Genomic DNA, 17610 nt, shown 5'->3' with positions numbered 1-17610 from the left:
GTAAAGTGACGAAAGACTTAAAGTTGGTATTACTGTATTTGCAGACGACTACTGCCTTTTGTCCTGGAGAAAGCACACAAGAGCTACTTAAAAAAGTCACTGATGAAATGGCTATACTAATAAGATGGTTTGATAAAAATAGATTATCCTTGAAGTAAAACTAAAATAATGCTATTTGGTCATAGCAGCAAGGATATGCACGCGCAAATACAAATTGACGGTGTGGACATTGAAAGAGTAAATGAAAATAATATTTTTGGAGATCATAATAGATGAAAATATGATCTGGAAATCTCGCATTAAAAATATACAACAAAAGGTGGCGAGAAATACCTCAATATTGAATAAAGCAAAATTTGTCCTTGACCAAAAATCACTCCATACCCTTTACTGTTCTCTGGCATTTCCATATCTAACGTATTGTCTGGCGATATGAGGTAATAACTATAAAAGCATCTTCACTCGCTAAATGTGCTGCCAAAAAGATCAGTTAGGATAATCCATAATGCCGCGGTATAGAGAACATAGAAATCTTTTATTTCTAAAATCACAAATATTAAAATTCACGGATTTAGTAAATTTTCAAACAGCGAAAATTATGCATTGAGCAAACAATAACCTGCTACCCAAAAATATCATACAATACTTTTCTACAAGACTGGAGAAATATGATCTCAGGGAAAAATGTAACTTAGAACACTCATACGCAAGAACAACGCTAAAAACCCACAGCATTTCAGTATGTGGAATCAAATTATGGACCGCATTGAGTAAGGAACTCAAACAAAGCACTAAGATGAGCCTTTTCAAGAAACAATACAAGCAGTTGATGTTGTAAAATACAAGGAAGAAGAGTATTGAACTTGTTTTGTTATGCTTGTCTCTATTAATTATTTATTATTATACTGATTATTATATATGATTATTATTTATTATGATTGTGGAAAAATGTTGACAATTACCACATTCTTTTCTATGTATTAAAGAGACTACATATGAAACACAGGAAATGACTAAATGTATAAATGTATTGCAATTGAAACGGACGGGGGGTAGGATTAAGTAACCCTTGCTTCTTCCTACTCCTTTTGGACATTACATTACATTACAATTTTGAGTAAGCAATTTATTGCAAACCATTAAACTGAAATAGGCTGTTCATCAGCTGATCAAAAGTTTACGACCACAGCCTTTAAAACACTAAATCTTTCCAAAAATTTTGATGCAATGTCATTTTCTGTCAGGTATTCACACTGCTATGCTCTCTTGACCGCATGGTGGTCGAGTGGTTAACACACAGTCACAGTCGGGAAGATCTGGGTTCGAATCTCCGTTGGGCATTTCTGTGTGGAGTTTGCATGTTCTCCCCGTGCATGCGTGGCTAGACCAAAAAAATGTCATGAAGGTTGTTACTGGTGCCGAGTGCAGTCCAATAACCATCTGCAAGAAAAGGGTTTTAACGTTTAAGAACAAAAAATGTTTTCAATTTTCCTTCAGTTTGTTTGTAATTTACATGAGAGCACCAAACATTGGACAGTGAAAGGTGGAGGAAACTTTTATTCTCTGATACGAAAACAATGTAACCTTGACGGTCCTGATGGCTTCCAACGTTACTGGCATGACAAGCAGATCCTACCAGTGATGTTGTCATAACGGCACAGCAAAACTTCTTAGCTAAGACTTTCTGTTTCGAAAAAAAAATACTGCAATTTGTCCACCCTTTTGCAGCCATAGTTTTGAGAAGAGAGGGGCATTAATTTAGCAATCTGCTATGGAGGTTGTAGAACTGCATTGTACCCAAGGGCTGTTTCAAATAGTAATTACCTTAATAAGCTACAGAGAAACACCCGAGAAACACCACTACTGCAAAACACTTCTTTGACAGTGTCAGTCAAAAGTGAGTGTTATGAGCTTGTAGAGGCAGAATTTTTATTGTTCTGATGTGATTAGACTGTGCCAATATACCTAATGTTGTGGTCTGTGAGTGCATATAATGAGAAATTTGAAGATACCGTATATTTAAGTCAAAAGATGTATAATGTTTTCTGCACTGTGATGAGTAGCATGATTTCATTTCCAATTATGTAAAAATGATTCAAACTAGGAATTAGCAAACCAAACCAAAACATTCATATTTGCACTGACATCTCCTACATGTCTTGACGCTGTTATTTGACTCCTTACGGTTGATAATTAGTTCCTCTCTCTAGAATCTAAACAGGTCTGCTGTCTAACTGTGCTGCATCAACAATCTTTTGTCTACAGATCAGGTCTGTGCACCATCATCGTGTTTAAATCCTCCAAAAAATGACTTCAACAAACAGATCTGCACTGTAATGATAACAACGTACTGCATAAGTCATTGTCTTTATTTTAATTTGCATTATTTATTACACAAGGAAAAGGCCTGAAAAGCAGTGCTTAGAAGAAACCAGTAGATGGCGCCGGATAACCATCGTTTGAGAACAAATAGTCTTCCCTGCTCTGAGGAGCTTGTGGCAATCAACATTTTAGCATACCGGTACTCTTGGCATGACGCATAGTTCTTTCACTTTTGACCCTGTAAATCAACAATGGCAATTCAGTTTTTTTTTTCCTGCACCATTAAGCATGGGAATGTTCAGTGGATAAAGTTGGGGGCTCTCACTTAATCCCACTGTGACCCCATCTATTTTTGACCTGTGCACAGGTCTAATCTGTAAAAATAACTTGAAAGACCTGTGGCTGCAGCTGAAAACACATGTAAAAGCAGCACAACATGCTGGACCACCCTAACTCCCCATTTACTTTGTAAAATGATGCCTATATATATATACAGTGGTGTGGATAAGTGTTTGCCCCCTTCCTAGTGTCTCATTTATTTGCATGTTTGTCACACTTAAATGCTTCATATCATCAAACAAATATTAGTCAGTGACAACACAACTGAACACAAAATGCAGCCTTTAAATGAACTTTTTATTATTTATTTTTGTAAAATCGACAATAGTTCAAATTTGATGATCTAATTAATTTTTAAAACAGCTAAAATTATGCATAAAACAAACAATAATCTGCTACCCAGAAATGCCATGCAATTCTTCTCAACGAGAGGAGAAATATGACCTTAGAGAATAATTCAACTTCAGCATTTTAGTATGTGGAATGAAATTATGGACCAGATGGAGCAAGGAACTCAAACAGAGCACTAACATGAGCGATGGTAAGAAACAATACAAGCAGTTGATGTTTGCAAAGTACAAGGAAGAAAGAGTCCTGAAACACTGTGTACATGCAATGCTATGTCTCAACACTATTACTGTACACTCACTACTAACTCTTCATTCTTGTCACTTACTGCTCTTCATTCTTACTGTATGTGAGTACATTGCCAGCACTGACCCATCATCCACTATGTTCTGTTCTATTTCATTTGTCAATGCTATGACTAATCACTACCACACTTATTACTTACTCCTCATTTTTGTGAGTTCATTGTCAGTATTCACCCATTATCAACTATGTTCTGTCTATTTCATAAATATTACTTATTATGATTGTCATATGAAGTAGTTATGGTGACAAGAAATTTGACTACTATTTTACACATTATTACATTACCTTATCACTTATCACCCTATGTATTCAACCAGAGGATAGTACATTTGGAATACAGGAAGTGAACAAATGTATTGCAATTGATGTATAACGGATGGGGGGTAGAATTAAATAAGCTTTGCTTCTTCCTACCCTTTTTGGACATATGGAGCTGTGAATTGTAATAGTGATGTATTCCAATGTAACTTGTATGTATGTTCAAAGAAATTAAACCATTATCATCATCAAAATCCATAACAACAACAATTACAATTACACAATTGTACAATACAATTACAACAATTCTACAAAGATGAGTGGGCCAAAATTCCTCCACAGCGCTGTAAAAGACTCATTGCAAGTTATCGCAAACACTTGATTGCAGTTGTTGCTGCTAAGGGTGGACCAACCAGTTATTAGGTTTAGGGGGCAATCACTTTTACACACAGGGCCATGTAGGGTTGGATTTTTTTCTCCCTTAATAATAAAAAGCTTCACTTCAAAACTGCAATTTTTGTTCAGTTGTGTTGTCATTGACTAATATTTAAATTTATTTGATGATCTCAAATATTTAAGTGTGACAAACATGCAAAAAAAAAAAAAAGAAATCAGGAAGGAGGCAAACATATAATAGATACAGCAACATTAATGAGACAAAATAATGCATATGTGATATGTATCATATCATATGTGTATGATATGTATGTTTCGACAAGCCTGGGATTTGTAAGATTTATACTAGGACTGTCAAATATACTGTAGCATGTTAACAACGGTAACTAATTTTTTAAATTCAATACGTTATATTTTTCAGCATCATTAATTCATACGCATCACAGCAAGCAACGCCTCTGTTATGACGACAGATGGTGGCACAGTGTAGCTTCCCCACAGAGTCACACAGTTTGACACTTTTTTATAACTTTATTGTGACCTGAACACATCAACAGCAGTGCAATTCCAACACCATATATGTACTTCCAACTCACAAACACGTCTCTCATCCCTCCATCCTGGCAACGACGCTTCCTTATTGTCACTAGACGAACGGGAGATGCATTCACGGACACTCTGAACATCACGTCTTTATTATGTGTGTACTGTATGTGTGGTCTAAATAAACAGAAATACAAAGAAAAACAATAAGTGGATATCCTTACCGTTCACATTGTAACTCATTGTGGAAGTACAATTTGCTGCATTTACGTGTGCTCGGAAATACACTCAAAACAGGTTAATTCAGTTTAAATGACGTGGTGTCTTTGAACGCAACTCCTCATTGCTCATAATAACACGGTTAGTGTGATTCAAATGTTCTGCTACCATTAAAGAAACTGGTGTTAACATAAATAGATTTTCAGATGTGTGTGCTATCTTTTAGCTTCATTTAAATTTGGAGTTCATTTGGAGCTGTTAATACATACAAATATATATATATATATATAAAATTCTGTCCTGTCATTTATCTTTCTTTCAATAAAATACAGTAAAATGGTCATATTTCAGACAGAATTGTAAATGGGGATTAATCATGATTAATTAATTTGAAAACCATGATTAATCTGGTTAAAAATTGTAATCATTTGACAGCCATAATTATTATTTGTTATGCGTCACGTTCTAGTGTTGGTTGTAACCCCAAGATGCAGAGATGGGAACCCAGTGCTGGTAAAAGTCTTTAATAATACTCAAAAGCAGAGCAGAAAAGGGAAACTTGCAGAAGGCACGTGACATACACATGCATTCACAAGCAAGGAACATGCATAGTAGGCACGAAACAAACGTAATGCTCCAACAACGGAAGATGCCACCGGCTGAACTAAATAATCAGAACACAAATTAGCGCCAGGTGTGCATAAGGAGGAACGTAAAAGCAGCAGAAAACAGAACGGAACTAGAAGAGCACTCAGAGAGCGCAGATCTCCGCCAAGCGCCATAGTTCCCCGCATATTGTGATTCACACCAAAATAATACTACATTTTTTGGATCAGTCTTATTTTGTAGAACCTGTTGGTAACTTGTCCTGTATTTTTTTCCAAGGGCTCTGACCATTTCCATGCACAAATGCCGAAAGTGGCCCTATGTCGCAATGTTAAAGAATCATTTAAAAACATTCCTGGATATAGACGGTGATTCGGCTCACCCCCAAAATTTAATCAGTTATTCCATATCCCATTTCTGACAATTCCTGAAAATTTCATCCAAATCAATTCAGGACTTTTCAAGTTATTTTGAAAACAAACAAACAAACAGGCAGACAAACGGACAAATGCTGGCAAAAACATAACCTCGGCGCTGCGCTTGCATCAGCCTCCACTGCTTTCTTCCACATAATCATCAAGTATACAAGTGCATCATTTCATATTAGTTGCATGGTGTATTTTTAAGAAGACGGTGGATTGAAATTCCTCCCTTGGGCCTCCGGCCTTGAGATGACCTGACCTTGAGCTGTCCTTACTGCAATGAAAAAAACAAAAAAATAAACAGTTTAAGCCCATTTTCACTGCTTCATCCCTTGAAGTAGAACAGTTGCAGTGATTGTAAAGCTCTGCAGATGCATGACGCTTTGTCACACGTCTGAGCCCGAGGTGAGCATTGACCCTGTCTAACTCGCCTTTTTCTGTCTGTCTGACCGCAAACAGGCCTGTAAGCTACACGAGGTGGGTTAAATGGCAAGCTAACATGCTTTAAATGTGATTTGCAGTTACTTTGAGGCCTTGCGTATCAGACTGTGTCAAGGTTTTAAACTCAATTAACAAGCAAAGGTCTGTATTACAAAACTGGAATTCAAAAATGCTGTGCTTTATGTAAATAAAATGCATAAAACTATATTTTAGTCACAAACTTTCAATGTAAGCGCTATGTTTACCACTATGCAGCATCTCCTCTTCGAGGAGTTGTTCTTAAATGTATGCAGTGTATACAATTACATATTTGACTTACGTGGCATTATGCTGAAATTGTTCTACAATACATAGACACATTGTCAGAGACTCTTCCTGTAACTGTAACATGAAGCGTTCAATATAAACTGTATGCATGTTTGTAATAAATTAAACCGTAACCGTTCCCACTGCTTAATGATATTTATTATTTACATAATGTACCTCCAGCGCCATCTTTACATATACTATACTTCATATGCTATACTTCAGCAAACTGCAGAAGGTCAACAAAGTAAATATTGGCTTTTTGTGCAAATTGGGTTTATTATTGACAATGATTGGTACTGTTTTTCAATAAATTATAGAGAAATATCAGAAAGGCAGCAAAGTTAGTGAAAAACAATTTGAAGCCCTGTCAAAAACATTTTGCCATGACTTTACTTTTGGATTTATTCATTCATATATTTTCTATGCCGCTTAATCCTCACTCGACTTTGGACGATAGGCGTGGTACACCCTGGACTGGTCGCCAGCCAATCGCAGGGCACATATAGACAAACCACCATTCACACTCACATTCATACCTATGGACAATTTACAATCGCCAGTTAACCTAACATGCATGTTTTTGGACATGTGGAAGGAAGCCGGTGTACCCGGAGAAAACCCACGCACGCACGGGGAGAACATGCAAACTCCACACAGAGATGCCCAATGGAGATTCGAACCCAGATCTTCCTGATCTCCTGACTGTGTGGCCAACCTGCTAACCACCTGGCTACTGTGCGGCCTTTTGGATTTATTATTGTTGATTTACTATTTATTATTGATTTAATATTGCTCGCCCGAAAACAGCTGGAATAAGCTGCAGCATATCCGCGACCCTATAGTACAAGGATTATACAAAATGGATGGATGATTTATGATTGTTATTGTTAATTGTTGGTAAAGTTTTTCAATAAATTATAGAGAACTACATGAAAATATTATTTATAAAAGCAGCAAAGTTAGTGAAAAACAATTTGAGGTCCTGTCAAAAATGTTTAGCCACGACTTTACAACTTTTGTTTTTGGGCTACTACCTGATTGTCACAATACCTCATTTTCCAAGTATCTCATTTCCTCAAGTTCTTTTGTGTGTATTTGTCTAATTTTTGGTGTTCATTGGGTTTATTGACTTTAGAATTCTCTATTTTTTCACCAAAGTATGTTGACTTGAAACTTCAACTCAAGAATGCCCTCCTATTCTTCTGTGCAGACGGACTCCTGTTTACTCTGGGTTAACCATACGGTGAGCCATGAGACAAATCATTCTTCTCTGGCTGGACTTGACAGGTTAATAAGTTATCTCAAAACAAAAGGAGTGACACCACAAACTGAATGAAGGCCTTCCTTCCTTGAGCCTGGGTCAGTCGGGTTATCAGGGAACAAGGCGAACAATAGGAAGTCCTATACGGCCAATCACATGTCGCGACGCTGTCACTCACCTCCTGCGTGCGTCGTGACACACATGAGTGCTGCTGGTAGCTGTCCATTCACCACTGATCACACACAACAACCCTTTGACCTCTCTTTAGGAACACAGCTCTCAGGTGGACGACGTCCTGGTAAACACATATTCAAAGTGTCATCATCATAACAATAAGAACCGTCAAAAGTTTCAAAAGCAACCACAATACTAAAAGTGAGGCAGGTTCCCAACAAGCACTGGCAACCTTTTTTCACTATGGCTCAGTCTGCTGAATCTGGTGGGTCACTGCCCCACTTCAGGAAAATAAATGATCCTTTAAAGGTCTCCTATTTCGCAAAATAATTTTTTTTAATGATGTCCCAACAGTAATGTGTTTCTCCAGAGCCTATTTATGAGCACCAAATGTGAGAAAAATCTGTCACATATCTCAATTTTTTGCTCCACTTTTGAGAGAAGAGTAGCTCAAAGGGTTGTTTTTAAACTTCTGGGTTTTTTATTATTGAAAACATTTATTTCAGTAAAAAACAACAATATAACATAAACACAAACACTCAATCCAGAATGAAGGGGAGCAGAAACAAGACAAGTCTTATTGTCTATGCCCCTTTTTTCCCCCAAAATTCGGCCACACAGCGGGTATACGCTGAAAGTGGCTTCACAAACCCCGGCTTTGTGCTCAAGATGCAACTCGACAAAACCCAACATCCGCAATCAGACTTAATTGGTCCCGCGACGGCGGTTATCAATGTACTTTGTCAAGTCGGCTTTGTGCGAAGTGCGCGTTTACATTTAAGAGGGCGTTTTTCTACTTCCTCTGAAAAGTGAAGCGATCCCAGCCAGTGTATTTTACAAAAAATGAGTACGGAATTATTATGGAGCGTTATGAGGAGTTCCCAAAAGATTATGAGTGCTAAAAGCAACACTGTCGCCGCCAAGACAGCGAGGGAGGACTGCTGGCATGCCAGCATGCAGCGTGTAAATGTGCAAGTTGACACTGATTATTATAAAAACTATACCCACTAGTCTTTTCATTTATCATCACTCAACACTGCACTTATCCATTTAAAAAATAAATTAATTGGAGCAACAACTTTCGTTTTTGATTATTTAAGTTAATTAAATATTTGAATCTGCTGTATCTCGTTGTGACCACTAGATAGCAGTGTTTTGCGTGTGCGTGTTTTTTTCCTTCCTTTTTATCATAAAACAAGTGTTTTAATGCAGTTGATTGATGCCTCAGAGTGCTTATTCCTCTAGCAAATATTGTAATATAAGAAGACTAACAGGCTCAGCACTCACGCAAGGACTCCTGTGACTTTACAGTATATCTGCTAACATTAATAATTCACATTTCATATTGCATTTTATTTCTGGTGCTCGCGTGAGCATATCTAGCGTATTTCCTCGGCTGAAAATCTATCTCACTTATAGATGGATATCAGCAGGAAATGCTCTTTTTAAAAATGTTTTTTTCCATGTCCCCTCGGGAACCTCGTAGGTTCTAAATAAATGGTGACGCCATCTCCGAATTAGTTAAACAGTGGAACAGTGGAACTTTCATAGCTGATTTTAAGGTGAAAGCCTGGACATAACATGGTCCCGAGCAGGCTATGAGCTTAGCCTAAGTTACCATGGCGATACAGAAGCTTTAAAAGAGAGCTACTTTCACTGAACATGCAAGTCCAGGTTTCCACTCAACACAGCTTGCTAACCCACTAAACTCGCTTCGCAGAATACCCTCACAGGCGGTTACACAGCTCCTCAATTCCTCAATTACAACTCAACCAATGCCATTCCCCACAATAGAAATGACCATGGTATGACAATCAAACATAACTAACATATTTCCTCAACGTTCTAGCTTTAACCATTCTTTTAAATTTGATGTCTGACTTGGATTCTTTAGTTTCTTTATTGAGATTGTTCCATAAATTGACTCCTTTTACAGAAACACAACATTCCATCAGTTTAGTCCTGAATTTTTATTTTTTTTATTTTTATTTTTTAAAGATGTCTGTTCCTTTGAACATATCCTTGCTTTCTCTTTTTCTTCACGGTGGACAGCTTTGTAAAAAAAAAAAAAAGGAAAATAAAAAACAGGCTTTACTACAAATCTTAGAATAAAGCCCGGAGCTCTGCCGACCATCCATCAATCAGCGACAGAAATGAAAAAATGAAATGAAAAATAAAATAATTTGGGACCTTCAATTGAAAAGAGGTATTGATTTAATATGTTTATTATTGAGGTTGTATTTAGTTGAGGTGTAGAAGTACAGTATGAAAAGTGCTTACAAAGTAACCTACTAACCTTACTTTTTAAACTTACTTTAATTTAACTTGATCATTCAATGGCTGTCTTCCTGTGCTGTACCCAGGTTGCACTCTTTATATGACTCAGTTGGCTGGTGTTCATCCCCTTTGGGCACAATGACTGTGAGAGTTTACAGGCATGCTCTCAGAACTCAAGAGACAACCGCCGTTTGACCCATTTGCGGTGCAACTGCCTTATATTTCCTCCCGCTCACTGCAGGTTGTTTTCTTCCTGTTGGTGTGGATCACCCACAGTGTCGCTCCTATAAAACCACTTACTGCAGTGGGTTATCAAAAGCTGACAATCGTGCCTCAATTGTGAGGTAAACTGCGGGGTCTACCTCCTTGATTTATTTACCCACAGCTAGTTAATTGTGGCACCACATTTGTTAATGACATGTCGCTTCCAAGCTGAATGGAAAATTCTTAGATTGACACTTAACTCCTTTTTCATGGATGTCTAGAAGGACTGAAAGGCAACTAAATTAACACGAACCAGTCAGTCAATGCTGGCTTCTGCCCACAGAGACAGTGGAAGAATTTGCATGGAGGCCTGAAGTTTTCACGAGACAATACAACTGGTCCCAGACGAGTGCTCGTCTGGCTCTCAGGGAGTGCAGCACTCCAAGTGAGAAAGAGACTCTTCACTTGTGTGATGCTATGGGCCAAATGGAGAGCTTAGTAACAAGAGGCAAGTTGAAGCTTATTTGCTTGTTGGTTGCCATAACAGAAAGGCTGTTAAGTAGTATTGGCTGATGTGTTCACTCTTGTTTAACGAGGCACAACAAAAGCAAACGGTCAGAGGCCGTCATTACCGATGCTGTCAGCGCCCACAACCTCTCAGGGCCCCGACCCTTTCACTCTGCACAATAATCAGTCCTTGTAGTGGCGACTGGTGTTAGAATGGGTGAAGTGAGTGCAGTGTGTGCCATTGCAGTGCATTTAGGAATGGTAAAGTAGCACACTCTTTGTGATATCAAACTTTGAGGAACACAATGCAGCAGAAGGGGAGCAGGATGGAGAACTGGTTCGTTTTGACAAAACAGAGGTGGCATCATCTTGCCTCTTTAGTAGGTTAGTATATGCATTATAAGCATGCACAATGATAATATAAGATTGTTTGTTATTTCGCACACAATGGGGAGATTTACATCACAGCAGTATAAGGATAATATAGATATTTTTCATTTAGATTCCTGTTCATAGTTACAAGTGAGCTGGAGCCTATGGTAGCTGACAACAGCAAGTGAGGGTACACCCTCAAAATAATGAATAATATAAGTTGTTAAGCCCTTAAATCAGGTCACCCCTCCCACCCCCCCCTTTTTTTTTTAGCTCAAGACTCAAATTAAAATCATGGTTTTGTCTAAGTAAAATGCATCACATATTGCAATTACATCAATGTATACTTTACAACTGATAGTACAGAGAACACATTGGAGGTTAATTTATAAGTTCATTTATACACAATTCAAAAGACCCTTTGCCATCACCCAGTATAAAGTGATGCAGATTTTGGGTCCCAACCAGGGGGGGCTGTTTACATTAAGACAATTTTAAAACAAAAATACCTAAAAGCTCCTTAATTGGCCACTCGATTACCATCCTGTGGTATAAGAAGGCATTTTTTACGCTGGAAAAATGGAGGCTTTGCCCCTTATATTGCTACATACTAGATAGCAACAATTCGTGGGGGTTACGTTTCTTGACGACCAAATAAAGTCGAGTAATTGAAACACCCATAAAAATATTTTTAACACTAAAAAAGCCTGGATTATGCTGCTGCATTTAGGCTACACTGGCTCGATCCTACCCCTTCAAACCCTCCTGCGATCTTGACGTTGACGTTCTCCTTCAGTTTTGATCAACATTTGCAATAAAAGTAACTATTAACTGTAACTGTAACTATTCGATTGGATTAGCTCCAAAACCCTCCCCATCTCTCTTGAATTGCCACCACTCGGTCGTGACAATGGAAGCTAACAAGCTCATATGATGAACTCTTTAAAAGTGGCCACTTTTGCATTGTTTTCATACAAGTTAATCATTTATCATATATTGTTCTTATAATTTTGTACAAATCTACTAAGGATCTCTGTCTGATGCATTACATACAAGTTTCAAACAAAAGAGTTACAAACTTTTACAGATTCACAGTTATATATATCTTTTCCATATGGAGCGATATAGAAAATGGAAGCACACTGTTATATTCTAATTACAAAGCTGCCAACACTATTTTGTTTTCTTACTTTTGTAACAAGAATGAAGCTGGGGAGACCTAAGGGGGAAAAAAACATGTCTACCCCCACTCAAGCATGTGAAAATGCCAGCTTGTATTGAGAGCCTGCAAACAATTCTCCAGCCTTCTCCACAACTCTCCCAGAGCCCCCGCTGTGTTGTAATATAACTTTAGAAGCGGGCACAGAGGTCAGCGCTGTCAGCCGGTACATTATAGTCGAAATTGCTGCATGATATTACTAAATACTAGCTGTCACTTTGGGGTTGCTGAGGAGAAATGCTTAGTTTTGGTAGGTGGGGAGCCTGGTAGGACACAGGATTTCACAGTGGGTTCTGGTTGATTAAAAAGGGTTCCAGCACCGTGGTGACCGGTGGTGCCCAACAGCTTGCAGAAGAGCATCATATATTACAACGATCAGCTGGGGCTTGAGAGTGTTCTCACAACTATCCCAAAATGAAATGGTGAGCATGTCGAGAGAGAGGTTTAAGGAAAACTGCACTTTTTTGGGAATTTTGCCCATCATCCACAAACCTTATGTGAGACATGAACACGTATGTCTATTGTCTGCACGTTGTAATCATACAAAAACAGCTAAAATGACACAGCTAAAAATGCACGTAATGGGAAACACTTATTCCGCCTATAAAGCCTTCTGAAAAAAACTCAAAAAAGCGCAAACTGCGCTCCATTTAATGTGAGTTGCATATTAACCAAGCTAAAGCCACATTGTTATTATTATTATTAACATTGTTAAGACGATCGAATTACGTTACTGGCGCACTGACTCCTTACCGCACCACACCGGCTAGCGACTAGCTCCACCACACACTCTGCCGCAGCGCGTCAGCACCCGCTCACAGTGCCTCAAGCCACTACCAAAAGGTAACGCTACATATGGGAGCTGCTGCTATTTCTGCTGTATTTTTGTTTTTGATTTTGGAAAAGTTAATGTTAGGTGTAGGCAATCATTTCTGTGTTGCTATGTGAAATCAATGCACCCTGCTTAAAAGGACCAAAATAGGGCAAAATACTGCAAGTATTACTTGTTATCATGAATGTACCTGTTACTACATGGTTACAACATGTATATAGAACCATAAAACATTGTTTGAGGTTTTTGCATGTGTTTTAATAGCAGTCTTCGTAGCCGACATAGGTGTGTCCCATTACATGTAGTAATGAGCTGTCTTTTTAGAACGCACAGAGAAGAGAAAGATGTGTTCATGTCTCACATAAGGATTGTAGATGATGGGCAAAATAAATTTTAAAAAGTGCAGTATTCCTTTAAAAGGCTTGAGGGCTTTTTAAAATGAGCACTCCTGAAAGCTAAAGTGCCAGACTCCTGACACTTACAGTGTACTTACACAACACAATTTAATGTTAAAAATATTCTTCACTGTCAAGAGAGGTATTCACTTAGCAATGTGTTTATTATTGTGGTTGTAGTTTGCAGTGGTGTGACTGTACTTGTGACCTAACCAAGGAAACCAAAATATACACAACTGCTAGTGATACCTTTGTAAAGGGAGACTTTTTAATATAGCTCTTCATCATACATCATTAGATTGCAGGGTTTCCACTGCATGTAATTGATTGTGGCTGTGCGTCACTACAAAACAAAAGCTGCCACACCTTAAAAATGAGTTGTACAACAAGTAATATATTGTATGAATGGATATAAATGCTATATAGTAGATACCCATAGGGCTTATATTTACTCACATATTGACCACAATTAGTTTGAAAACGATTTAAAAAGTAATGGAAGGAGAAAGAGTTTAAAATAATAATAACAGGCTTTGTCACTGATTAAATGAATAAATATATTTTATAATTGTAAATATTATATTAAATATTTTGTTTAGGTTGGTTTAAAAAAAAAAAAAAAAAAAAGGAAAAGCGGACCCTGTATCTTTTGATTTTTTAGTATGCGGCCTTAAGTGGAAAAGGTTTGGACACCCCTGATTTAAAATATCATAAAAATATTTCACGGCACTTTATTTTGATAAGCGTGTACCTGAATCGCCTGTGTGCCTTGCTGGTACTTGCGCATGTGACCAGATACGTGACACGTGTTGTGTTGACTTTCACTTTGTTTCATATTATCGGGAGAATGAACAATAACCCATAAAATGTGTAGTCAATTGATGACAGCTATCTATGCTAGCGTGTGTGATCGCTCACGTTTCAATCTCATTCCACTTTCTGGCATTTTTGTTTACGTGCCTGGCTAGCGGCATCTAGCTTACTCGTTTTTGTCCCACGGCGAGCTACGATCTACGTTCAGCAATCACAGCTTACTTTTTGAAAGTGTCACTTAAAAATATTGCTCTCTTGTTATCATTACAATACTTATGGCTTGTCTTCAAAACACTCGTTGGGTGTCGAAGTTCTGCAACAGAAACATGCAGTGTGTACACCTTTAGACAGCGATGCTATCACAGGGTCTCCAACAGCTAGCTCGTATGCTAGCAGTAGATCACCAGCTGATGTTGAATAGTTCACCAAAGAATATTTGCTTCACCTCTTAGTATTTTTATGTGTTTTATTCCCTGGGTTGTCAAAGTAGTATTGCCATAGGGGGTATGTGAATAAAAATTTAAAACTGCTTGACTACATTAGCTCCAAAAAATGAGATTTACGTAACGTACACGAACACTTCATGTGAGCAGCCACAGCTCAGGTATTAGATAGGTGTTACAGTGCAGAAGAAAGGTGACAGCATGACGTTGTTCATTGTTGTGTGTACATTAGATGAACAAATAAGTACGTTGGATGATGACGTTGTGCATTAAAAGTGTTTCATCTTGGAAGATTTCCTAAGATCATTATTGTGTGCTAAATGAGAGCTGGTCTTCTTACATGGTGCTGTGGCTAATTAGTGTGTTTTGTGAGTCATTTGTTTGTTGATAGAAAGCCTCCAGTTTTGTGCGTGTAAGGAAATGTACGCTTTCATGAATAATGTGTCTTCTTCGGGTGTTGCGGTCGTTTTGTCGGCGGTCCTTGAACACACCATATGTGACGCAAATTGAGACTTACATAAAATCTCACGATATGTCCATTTGTGATATGTCCATTACTGAGCCAAATGGACATATGAGCATATAGCATGAGATTATGCACCAAGCAAAAATGCACAGCAGCACACAGCTGACATTATTAAAGCTCACCTCTGTGACATTTACTCACAGCATTAACATTTGTGAACAAGGACGAGGTGAAAGGAAGAACAGAAGACACACGTCTGTCTGTGCAGCGTCGGAGAAAGTCATACACATAAGTCTCAATCTGCATCGCACATGGTGTGTTCAAGGACCGCCAAACAAAACGACCGCAAGTCTTGAAGAAGACTCTTCTTGGGGGCTTTCCAACATAGTCAGTGCATCCAGTCAACAAACACATGACAGGCTCATACAGCTCAGAAAACTAATTAGTCACAGCACCATGAAGAAGAAGACCAGCTTTCATTTAGCACACAATATCAATGGTCTTGAAAAATGGTCAAGATGAAAGACTTTCAAAGCACACGTCGTCATCAAACGTACTTGTTTGTTCATCTAACGCACACACAACAAGGAACAACTTCGTGTTGTCACCTTTCTTCTGCAATGTACTTAGCTACTGCCTGCGCTGTGGCTGTTCACGAGGCATCGAGTACATTACGTAAATCTCAGTGTTTGGCGCTAATGTAGTCAGGCCGTTTTAAATTTCTATTCGTGTACCCCCTATGGCAGTGGTTCCCAAACTTCAGACATTTTACTTGTACTGCTGCACACTTAAAAAACATAAACCATTTTTACATGTCATTAAATTGAAATATTAAACATGATTAACTGGTTAATTAATTTTATAGTAAGTAATTCGCTCTAAGGGAGAACCCAGCCACCCTAAAAACTCATTTCGGCAGATTGTACCCGCGATCTTGTCCTTTCGGTCACTACCCAAAGCTCATAACCATATAAGTTAAACCTTCAGGATTAATACACAACATAACCATCAGACTTACTTATTCATATATCTCACACAGAGCAATGAAGAACTTCATGCCATGTCTCCTTCCTTCTTTCTGCTATGACTGTGTGCTCTGTGCTATGAGGCGTTCAGATGCGCTTGTAAATGTGAGTGTTAGGCGCTAATTGTTTTATTCATGTAACCCCAAATTCAGCATTTCATAAAATTCTAATAAAATTTAACTGACACTTTAACTTAAATAAACTGCATAAACTTCCCGAGCCTTTAATTGGTCTCGTTGTCTCCTGAAATCAAATAACTTTTGCATGATATTTTAATGTACTGAGATGTCGTTATAAATATTACAAATAGAGGGGGTCTTCACAGTTTCCAAATAATAATAAAACAAATAATCTGGCCAGGTCTCATACAATTGGCCTTAAAACGACTGCAACAGATATAGAATCAAATCAATCAAAGAGGCAGAACCTCGAGGGTTAAATGCACTGGACGAAAGAGTACAGCTGAGGCCCTGTCCACATGGAAACGCTCCTGGGATTTTTTTTCCGGGTTGAAAAATAATCGGATCACTGGGTGTAAACGATGTAATACATAAGGCACACCTACCTGTGGCACTGTAAACAGACACTCAGACAGGACCACGTGATACCAAAACTATAGAAGAATGCACGCACATTCCTGCAAGTCATTTTGGAGAATAAGACAAAAAAATATCAAGAGAATGCCAACAGGGGTGAATCATGCCAGTCAGAATATTCAGATACTATGTTGTTGTGTCTGCAGCTCTCACTTCAGGTCACGTGATGGTGACGGGGGCAGTGACGTCATCATTTTCAGAAAGTAGCAGTTTGCTTGTCTACACGACAACAACAAGCTGGTGTTATTACACTTTCCCACTCTGGGCGCCCAGAACATCATTGTGGATGAAATGAAACGATAAAATACTTTCGACCTGAAAACATTTCCGTGTGGAAAGCTGTGCAGGCCAGGCACTGTGGTTCAATGAGAATGTGCCCCATTTGTCTACTTTGTGAAGGTCTTCAAAGCCGTGTTCCAACTTTTTCTTCTGTAGCTCTTTCACAACATGACAAAATAGACAAGCTTGCATTTTAAATGTGGTGACTACAGCAACAACCATTTTTTAAAGCAATGTA

The 17610-nt window shown here is 38.2% G+C and overlaps 1 long non-coding RNA gene across 1 annotated transcript; it reads right to left on the bottom strand.

The window, feature by feature from the left end:
- Positions 1-5180: 5180 nt before the first annotated feature.
- Positions 5181-16547, bottom strand: LOC129189678 (uncharacterized). Its single transcript, XR_008572844.1, has 3 exons — positions 16491-16547; positions 7949-8065; positions 5181-6033 (listed from the first exon to the last, which is right to left on the bottom strand). It is a non-coding gene; the product is annotated as an uncharacterized LOC129189678 (long non-coding RNA).
- Between the last annotated feature and the right edge of the window lie 1063 nt (positions 16548-17610).

The sequence above is a fragment of the Dunckerocampus dactyliophorus genome, chromosome 1 (assembly GCF_027744805.1).
Source record: "Dunckerocampus dactyliophorus isolate RoL2022-P2 chromosome 1, RoL_Ddac_1.1, whole genome shotgun sequence".
Taxonomy (NCBI): Eukaryota; Metazoa; Chordata; class Actinopteri; order Syngnathiformes; family Syngnathidae; genus Dunckerocampus; species Dunckerocampus dactyliophorus.
Note: the sequence above shows the minus strand (reverse complement) of the source record. Positions and strands in the feature narration are given on the sequence as shown.